Below are 8,814 nucleotides of genomic sequence, written 5' to 3'. Positions count from 1 at the left end.
CCTATATAAACTTTTTCGCTATTTTTGCACTTCACTTCGTGCTATCTCCCGGCAGACAGTTCGCTTGGAGGCGTCCTTACGGAACAGCAATTGGGGAGGGGGGGAGAAAAAAACATGGAAAAATATTTGCTGCCTCACAACATCAGAATGGTTCTTCGGTGGTCGACTGAAATTAGCTAACCGATTTCACCGCACTTCACCCTCGATGCATCGTCAGGGTCGTCGCACAGGGCGAACGGAAATACGAAAAGTGCATGTGCAAAAACGCGTTTCACTTTTTACCTTCTGCATTACCACTGCACTGCACAACTCACACTTTCGTCGTGGCCTCGGTGTGCTACCGCAACTTTCTCGATGCGATGCCCGCCACTACCGCCGGTCTGCATCGCCACAGTGCAAACAATCCGACGCCATACCGAGGGCGCACCACCAACAACCTCGTCAGACTCATCTGCTCGTTCAGCTGTAGCAAACAATTTCCATGCATGCTTGCGTTCTGCCAAGGTTCGCCACGCTAGAAGCAAACCCGCAGCCCCGGTCAATTGGCAGCTAAATGAAATGGCGCAATGCACAACACAACCCTTTAGCGCTTTCCTTCCAGACCCACCTCAATAATAGGTCGGGAGTCTGGTGTTGGCTGAGCGTAGAGAATGTGCTAGGTGGGAATGTTGATGTGGAGAAACAAAAAACAAGAGGACGGAAAGCTTGTGCGATGCAAAGTGCAAAGATGCAGATGGGGAGATATGATACGACCAACGGTGGCTCTGATGGCCATGATTATGATCGTAATGAGCTAGCCAGGAAAGCTTTGACTGATATACGTTAAAAAAGGCTAGAGTAGATCCAGAGTATCCAGACATGCTATGTTAGGTGTACGAGGAAGTTATTTTTGTTTTTTCTCTAATATTTGAGACTGTTAAACATTTGTGTAGAGTTTTCTTTCCCCTTATAAATGAAGTTATCTACGAGTTTATGAATTCCAGACCAAAATATATTGAGATCTTTTGAGTTTAAGCGTCAACCGAGACCATGTGTGATTCCATATTCCGGTAAGAATTTTCCACATTAATCGAAAGAAGTGGTGGATGAATTTCCATTCCACAAGGATTGCTGGATTCCCATCCACAATACTACAAACAGTCTTTCACCGGAGCCACAATACGTAACAGAACATAAATGAGATCAATATGATCTTCAGATGATAAAGAGATGTCCGACAAACTGTCCCGGTGGTGTCAGTTTTTATAGACCGGTGGAAACTTACATGCAGCTCTCCAGATAGCTAATTTTGTCATATAAAACTAATATATATTGTACATATATTACTTACATTGTAATCAAATTGCTTACAGATTGTTGCAAATTAATAGCATACTCCCAGCCAGCCGGACACACTTCACATCAAATTTCCCCAATTACGCCACATAACACCGGGCGTCCGTGCCTGGGTGGTAAAATTGCTGTCCCACAACCGTAGTTGGGGGCACTATTCAACATAATGAAGTACTTTGTATCCACGCCTAAAAACTGTTCCGGACTGCGGCTGCTGTGAAGACTAAACTCCACGCTAGCAATCGTTTAACGCGATCCTAAGACTATTTATGGGCAGACAGCACAGATTAACAGGAAATTGAATTCGAATTGGTGATTGCGAGTAGCTTCACTCTACAACCAAGAGAGAGAATAGATGAGAAATGATTTTAGAAAAAAAGCCACTATTTGAGACAGTGAACGAAACGAATGATGAAAAACTAAGCCTGCTTGAGATGCATTCAGGTCCCGGTGGATGTCCACTTTAAGGGGTCCAGTTGTTCGAACGTGAACAGGTGGACCAGAAAAAGACTAGCAAAAGAAGAGTAAAAGGAAATCGATTTTTGTATGATTCTGATTTATTTCAAAAATATTACAAAACGAGAGAAAATGCGTCAACTATGTTAATATTGCTTACAGTTCATTATCCCTATTCACCGTAAGATGGCCCATTGCAAAAAATAAGAAATTATGATTCTAGGGAATGTTTGTAACATTCTGTTAAACACTCTCTGCATGTACCTTTCCCTTGATAATCAAATGTAAAAGGAATGCTTGCCTTCTTCTATTTTTGCGCGACGTCAAGCTTTTATCTCGCGCTGGTAAGTCAAAAAAGCAACGACCATGACCGCAAGCAAAACATTCAACACGAAAAAAAAATCCCCAACGATGAATTTAACGCATAAAAACGAATGGGATTGTTACAGCCAACGGGTCACATTTTGTCCTCGTTGCAGACACACTCTTCATCACACTCTTTGAAGCTCCCCTTCGAACGACACGAAAAGGGTCCGTTTCCTGCCTCGTGGAGCAGGATATATTTAACATGCTTCAGCGTTTGATTCCATCACACCGCCCAAAGCGGATGACGAAGGAATGCAGCTCATTCCCTGTGCCGTAAATGAGCTACCTTAAGGTGGACCTCAAAATTGATTCGTTTTTATTCGGTACAGATTTGCTCTATCGCAGCACAGGATGGTGTAGCATAATGCTTTTATTGTGTAGGAAACTATCCCTCAGTGTGACGTTTAATTGAGCCTAAGAGTCTAACTGTTAATCGTCCGAAGCTAATCGCATGACGACGCGGTGACGATTACGTCGCGCATGCAAAAGCAACAACACTGAGCGAAGCCCACCGAAAGGAATGCTTTTTTTTCGCCGTTTTGGTCGGTTGTTTTTACACCTGAAATGGCCTCCGTGTAGAGGAAGTGAAAAGGAACCGTAAAACATGTAGAAGCACTTCAACTACGTCACGCGTGCTTCGTAAAGCGATGGAAAACGAGTTGATAGATACAGCACACTATTTCAACCGTCCAATTTCAATCGATCAGATACACATGGAATTTAATGTTATCGAGCGGAAGCAAGCGGAAGACAACAACGGCGAAGAAAGCTGCAAATCGTTTCAAATCAGAATTGAATATCATTAATCCGCCACGAGTAATTATGTGTCTGGCCTCGTTTTAGTCCAGCACAATCCCCAGTGTGACCTCGCAATACAATCGGTCCATGAACCACGATCATCCTCTGGAAGGAGCAGAATAAAGAAGAATCATTTCTAATCTTCTCAAACCGCAAAACAAATAACGAAAGACTTCGACGGACAACAAGCCACGAACCTTTTTCGTTGCTGATGTAATTGAAATGATTTTTTACGGGCATTATAGAGAATGTTTAGATAGACTTTGTAAAGAAATATTTTTATTTTAGAAACTAACCACTAAATATCAACATACACCTACGATCGTTACCATGTAAAATATTGTTCAGAACGTTGCTTATTAAATTCTTATTCATTTCCAACGGTCTTTTCTGCATTCGCCTCTTCATATCCTCCTCATTCTACGCAAGCATCTAAAACGTGGATCGCACCTCCCCGAACCGAACCGAAGCTACGGCAATACGAACCTTAATTATATCAATATCAATTAAAACAACATTCAATTCAGTAGCAACGAACCATCTTTCGCTTCGTTTATAATAGCATTTATTTTCCTGCCCATCGTTCGCCCCACAACCGAACGGCGATCGCGAAGGTCAGAAACGATGGACGGCAATATGAAAACTGAAACAACCGACGGCTGGGATGCTGCTGCAGTTCGAAGTGATCACGTTGCTCTCTGCCTTCCTGGTTCGATCTTTCTTCGCGATTAGTTTCGTTCGATCGGTCCGAGCGAGTCAATCTTAATTTCCCTTTTCCAGGTCTATTACCGGTCAAGCCGGTGCGGCCGTCTACGTGGGCAGGATGAGAGGTTTAGCTTGATTCGAAAGAGGGGATTTCTTCTTATCTTGGCACCGATTTTTGTTCGAAATCAAATACACATGTAAGCTATTCGTAAAACCCAATTCCGGCCGGTGTTGGTGCTTGTTATGCGGACTGATGATGATTGGTAGCTGTTAGATGATCATCAGTCCCGGGCCACGTGTATTGCCTCGTTCCAAGCTATTGAACACGGTCTAATGGTTCCTGTTTGATTGCAGCTACCGCTGTTGTTGATATAGAACGATGTTTGGAAGGTCTGATAAATAGCTTTACAGATAAAAAGGATGGTATTGTCCAGTAAGACAGTTTATTTTATATGATGTTGTGGTTTATTTGTAATCGAATCCTTAAAATGATAACGTTAAATAAAATAAAGTAGTTTTAATCAGCGAGCAGCCAGAGACTCCACTAGCAGACGTCATCATGCCGCTGCCAGACTACCAGATAATAAGGCACCAGACACTGACGGAATAGTAGCTAAACTGATAAAAACTGGATGTGCAACACTAGCATATAAGATTCACCGAATAAATCATGAGGTGTGGGATAGTGAATCGATGCCTTTTGATTTGAATCTTGGTTATATCTACCCCACGTGCAAGAAGGGGGAAATTCTAGGGTGTAGCAATTACAAGGGGTATTACGGTGTTGAGGACCGCCTACAAGGCATTCTAGCTCATACTATAAGATCACCTTGTCCCTTTCGTAAAAGAGATAGCTGGAAACTATCAATGGGAATCCCTTTTCTTGGATCTTGGAGAAGATGACAAGTCAACAGCTAAACTTTTTCGGGTAGTCCGAACGCAATGAGTTCTATTGAAATCCTGGCCAATCTTATCAGACAAGTAAGTAATGGCAAAGACCAACGTCGTATGTCAGGAGGTTTTAAACTCTCTGGATCGAACCAAAGGCTCCCAAAAAGGGTCTGCTCCAAGGAGATTAGACTAGACGTAAACATCATTGGATTATGACTCTCGTACGTAGCGCATGCTTACGTCAAAAACTGACGAGTTCGCCATCCTCCGTCCTCCGAAGATTTTTTCGCCATCCTCCGTTGTACTGGCCATGTCATGAGGATGACACCGGGCAACCCAACCCGTAAAGTCCTTTTAGGTAGGAGACTCCAATTGCAGATACAGTGATGACGTTGATTCGTCCGCTAGAGAAGCCATGATAACGGATTGACTGATGACGACACTCGACCATGAGCGGTTTAGAGGACTTCAGGCAAAGATCATGGAGCGGATCTAACGCCTAGTAAAGTAAGGAAAATTTATTCTAAACTAGTTTAAAAATCAAATAAAAAAGATATGTTTCATGTAATTATAATTCAGTTATTAATCATTCTTTAGTTTGCTTTCTATAGGACCATAGATAGAAAATATGAAAATAATTTGTAACACTGTATAAACTGTTGATGCTAATTAAAAAATACGAAACTTGAAGGTCTAGAACGAAACAGTTTACCATCGTAATCAGCTAATAAAATTCATCATTAATTATTATTTTTGATCTGCCTAAGCTCATCTAGGAATGCCAAATGATGAAGATTTAATCGTAGCTAGAATTTATGACCAAAAGAAACAATTAAAAGCTACACAAACAACGTCCAATGCCTCCACACAATGCCTCAAAACCGAACTAGCATATTCGCAAAATAGTATCTTTGATCCACTCCCAACACTGCCGACACACGACCCGTTTCATTTTTCATTTCGCAGATGCCAGGCTAGATCCAGCATAGTCCACCTATACGGACAAAAAACCTCTCATTTCAATCTGTGTCCAAACCACCCAAACCTTCTCGAATCAAAGTTTACCTTACGGGGAGGGAACGGTTTTTGAATTGCGTACCACAATTTCGATTGATAAAGATGGGGCCGGGTGTGTGGCGCCGCGCAGTGGGGAAGCGTTTAAAAAACAACATAAAAGCGTAGTAAATTAACGCATGAAGCAACAAAAAAATGCTCTCCAAAATATTCTGCTGCAAAACTCAACCAAATAAAAAAAATACCTACGACACGGCGTGAACGCATTCGGAACGTCACGCTCGGATGCGCTTTTCCCGTGGACACGGCACAGCATTATGGTCCGGGTGTCAATGTCGAATGGTTTCGCACACACACATACACACACACATACACACACAGTTACCGATCATCTACAACGAGCAAAAGAGACAGAGCCCAAAAGACAACTCTCCCGCCGTGGGGATACAATTAGCCGGATTCAAGGGTTCACACAATTCACAATCCGATTTCTGCTCCTGTTGCCCGGGTTCTTCTGCACCTGCACCTGTGTTGACCGCTTTTACGGTTAAAACAAACACACACACACGCACACGGACGCCTCCACTATTGCCGTGTACCATGTCCGGTGGGTTCAACCGTTTCCCAGCACGAAAGGGTGGCTGAATTCTTTTGCAAGTTCCCGGTCTCTGTGAAAGGGTCGCTTGCGGTGCGTCAAGCTAATGGTGTCGAGCCTTATACTCTGGTTAACCTTACCACAATATCCGCCCAAGATACGATGACACCCCGTTACGGGGAAGGTGAGTCGGGGAAGGTGGAAAGTGGCCACCGCCACCGATATTGGGACTTGCTCGTTCAGGTTGCGCTGTCTGTTGTTTTTTTTTATGAGCTATTCTCCTGCTCAGAACGCTTCCCACCGGAAGGCAATGAAGATTCTCGGATGGACGATGATTTCTTGCTTTTTTAAGGTGTTTTGTTATTTTCATTTTTCACGTTGATTTCACCTCTCAAAGGGAACGCGAACACGCGCACCCGCCTAGAAATTGTGCCCGAAAGGTTTACCATTCCGTCCGCGAAGTGGAAATTTCACCTCGGTTTAAACACTGTGGCGTTATCAGCGTGCTGCTTCCTGCCACAGGGGGATGTGTAATTAACTTTTCGGGCCATCGAAATTTCACTGGCAAACGATCGTGCTCGCAATCCCCCGTTCGATAACAGTAACGCATTGGCATCAATCACGTGAAAATGGCTTTAATTCCGCCCGGTACAACCACACCCCACACAAGCCACAACATAAAAAACAATAAACTTCATTTCAATCTATCCACCTACTAACCCACAAGCGAGGAACCCTTTTTCCGGTGGCCTTCGGTGGTCACTTTGATCTTGCCGGCGCCATTTTCCCGTCAGTGTGGTGGTATCACGGCGGTTCGGAAATCGATCGAAGGGATCATTTTTGGTTAATTGAAAAATCATTAGCCGTTGCCGCCGTAGCCAGGCCGAAACCTCAGGGAATGCCTGTTTGTATGGCACTCTCGTATAGCTCAGTTTCAACACATAAGCCAACGACACCTTCACGAATCAAAACACAATTTGCTGAACCAACAAAACAAAAAAAATCTCTCTCTCTCTCTCTCTCTCTCTCTCTCTCTCTCTGTATCTCTTTTTTCTCTTTTTCTTTCTTTTTCTTTTGTTCGCTTTTTCCACTAGCAAAAGAATTTGATCTGAAACCGTAGCCGCCTTGGATCGATGAATGACCGAATGGCGGTTAGGGGTGGCATTGAGTCACCTCCATTTTGCTTTTATTTTTACAGCGACATCCACTGTACGGCTGGACTTGGGAACGAAAATGAAATTTCATTCATAAAAATCGTTCAACTTCGAAGCACAAACGTGCCCGAGTCCGTTCGGGACAACCATTCTGGCCATCGATCATTACAAACGATGAAGGCTTTTGTCGTGTGTAAAAAGAGAATGGATCACACACGCTGGCAGGGGTCGAACAGGCAATAGAATGAATAACTTTTCAAACAGGGTGCTGTGAGAGTTTAACCATTAGTGTTTTATAAAATTAAAAACAATTTGGAGTGTTGATTCTTGTCAATACTGTTGAATTGTCTGCGATTACAATTAGAAGAAGAGCTAAGTAATTAGTTTATTTTTCTGAAACATTTGTCTGAGGCAAATGAGACCTTAAAACTTGAGGTTAATATGGTTTAAACCCGGATGTTTCGCAATATTTCTTTAGATTTTTTGTTGCTACTTAAATATGTGTAATAAATATATAAATTCTGGCCTATTACAAATGATCAGTTGTTTAACTGTTATGGCTTACAGTTGAATATTGAATATTAAATTTATTCATTATTAAATGTACTATGAACTTAAGCGCAGTTGAAGCCCCTTCGACAACTGCATTAAATTGTAGCCTCAACCTCAACTGCCAGGAGCGAGAAATATTAGTACTGCGTATTAACCTGTTGCAAAGTTCGTACATAATTTACATTTTCCAGGCCAGTTCTTCGCCATTTCGATGGCTTTTACCTCGTTCCCCGTCTTATTCACCCCCATCCTCTCCCCCCCCCCCTTCTCCTCCCACCTCACTGATCCGTCTGTGCCTTTTCCTGCTGGTAGGGGAACGTACACCCAAGTTCCCTGCCCAAGGTGAAGGAAAGCGCCGGCGGCAGTGGAGAGATGGGTTTTGAAAAGCCGAAGGGTGAAATCCACCAACCGGAACGGAAGCAGCGACGCGGCACCAAAAAATACATATCCGTCGCCGTCAGCGCACCATTGTCGGTTCAAGGTTTTTCCTGCGCCCCCGTTGCTGTTTGCTTCGCCGCCCCGGCACAGGCCCACGGCCTGGAGGAGCAGGTTGATCCATTCCGGACACAACCTGTCGCATTTGGCTTGGTTGAGGTTGGTTGATAGCGGGGAGACAAGTTGGGCCGCACTTTTGCTTGTGTTTGTGAAAGGTTTAACCCATTGAGGTGCAGCCATGGGGAAGATTACCGGTGTTTGTAGGAGATATACTAAGCAATGGGTTTTTAGTAAACTCATCGCAAGTTGTGTAAAACAACGCAATAACACTGAACTGAATGGTGAAATTTAAGCTTTACCGATGGAAAACAATTAAGTCTTCAATGCCCGAACCCACATGAAGTTGTCAGCCCGTAGACAACTTCACAACGATTTTTATCAGATCGAAAGGTCCGCTTTTAGGCATTTCACGAAAGAAAGCACCGATTCCCCGCACCCGATAGCATCAGTTCCAAT

The sequence above is a fragment of the Anopheles moucheti genome, chromosome 3 (genome assembly GCF_943734755.1).
Source record: "Anopheles moucheti chromosome 3, idAnoMoucSN_F20_07, whole genome shotgun sequence".
Taxonomy (NCBI): Eukaryota; Metazoa; Arthropoda; class Insecta; order Diptera; family Culicidae; genus Anopheles; species Anopheles moucheti.
Note: the sequence above shows the minus strand (reverse complement) of the source record.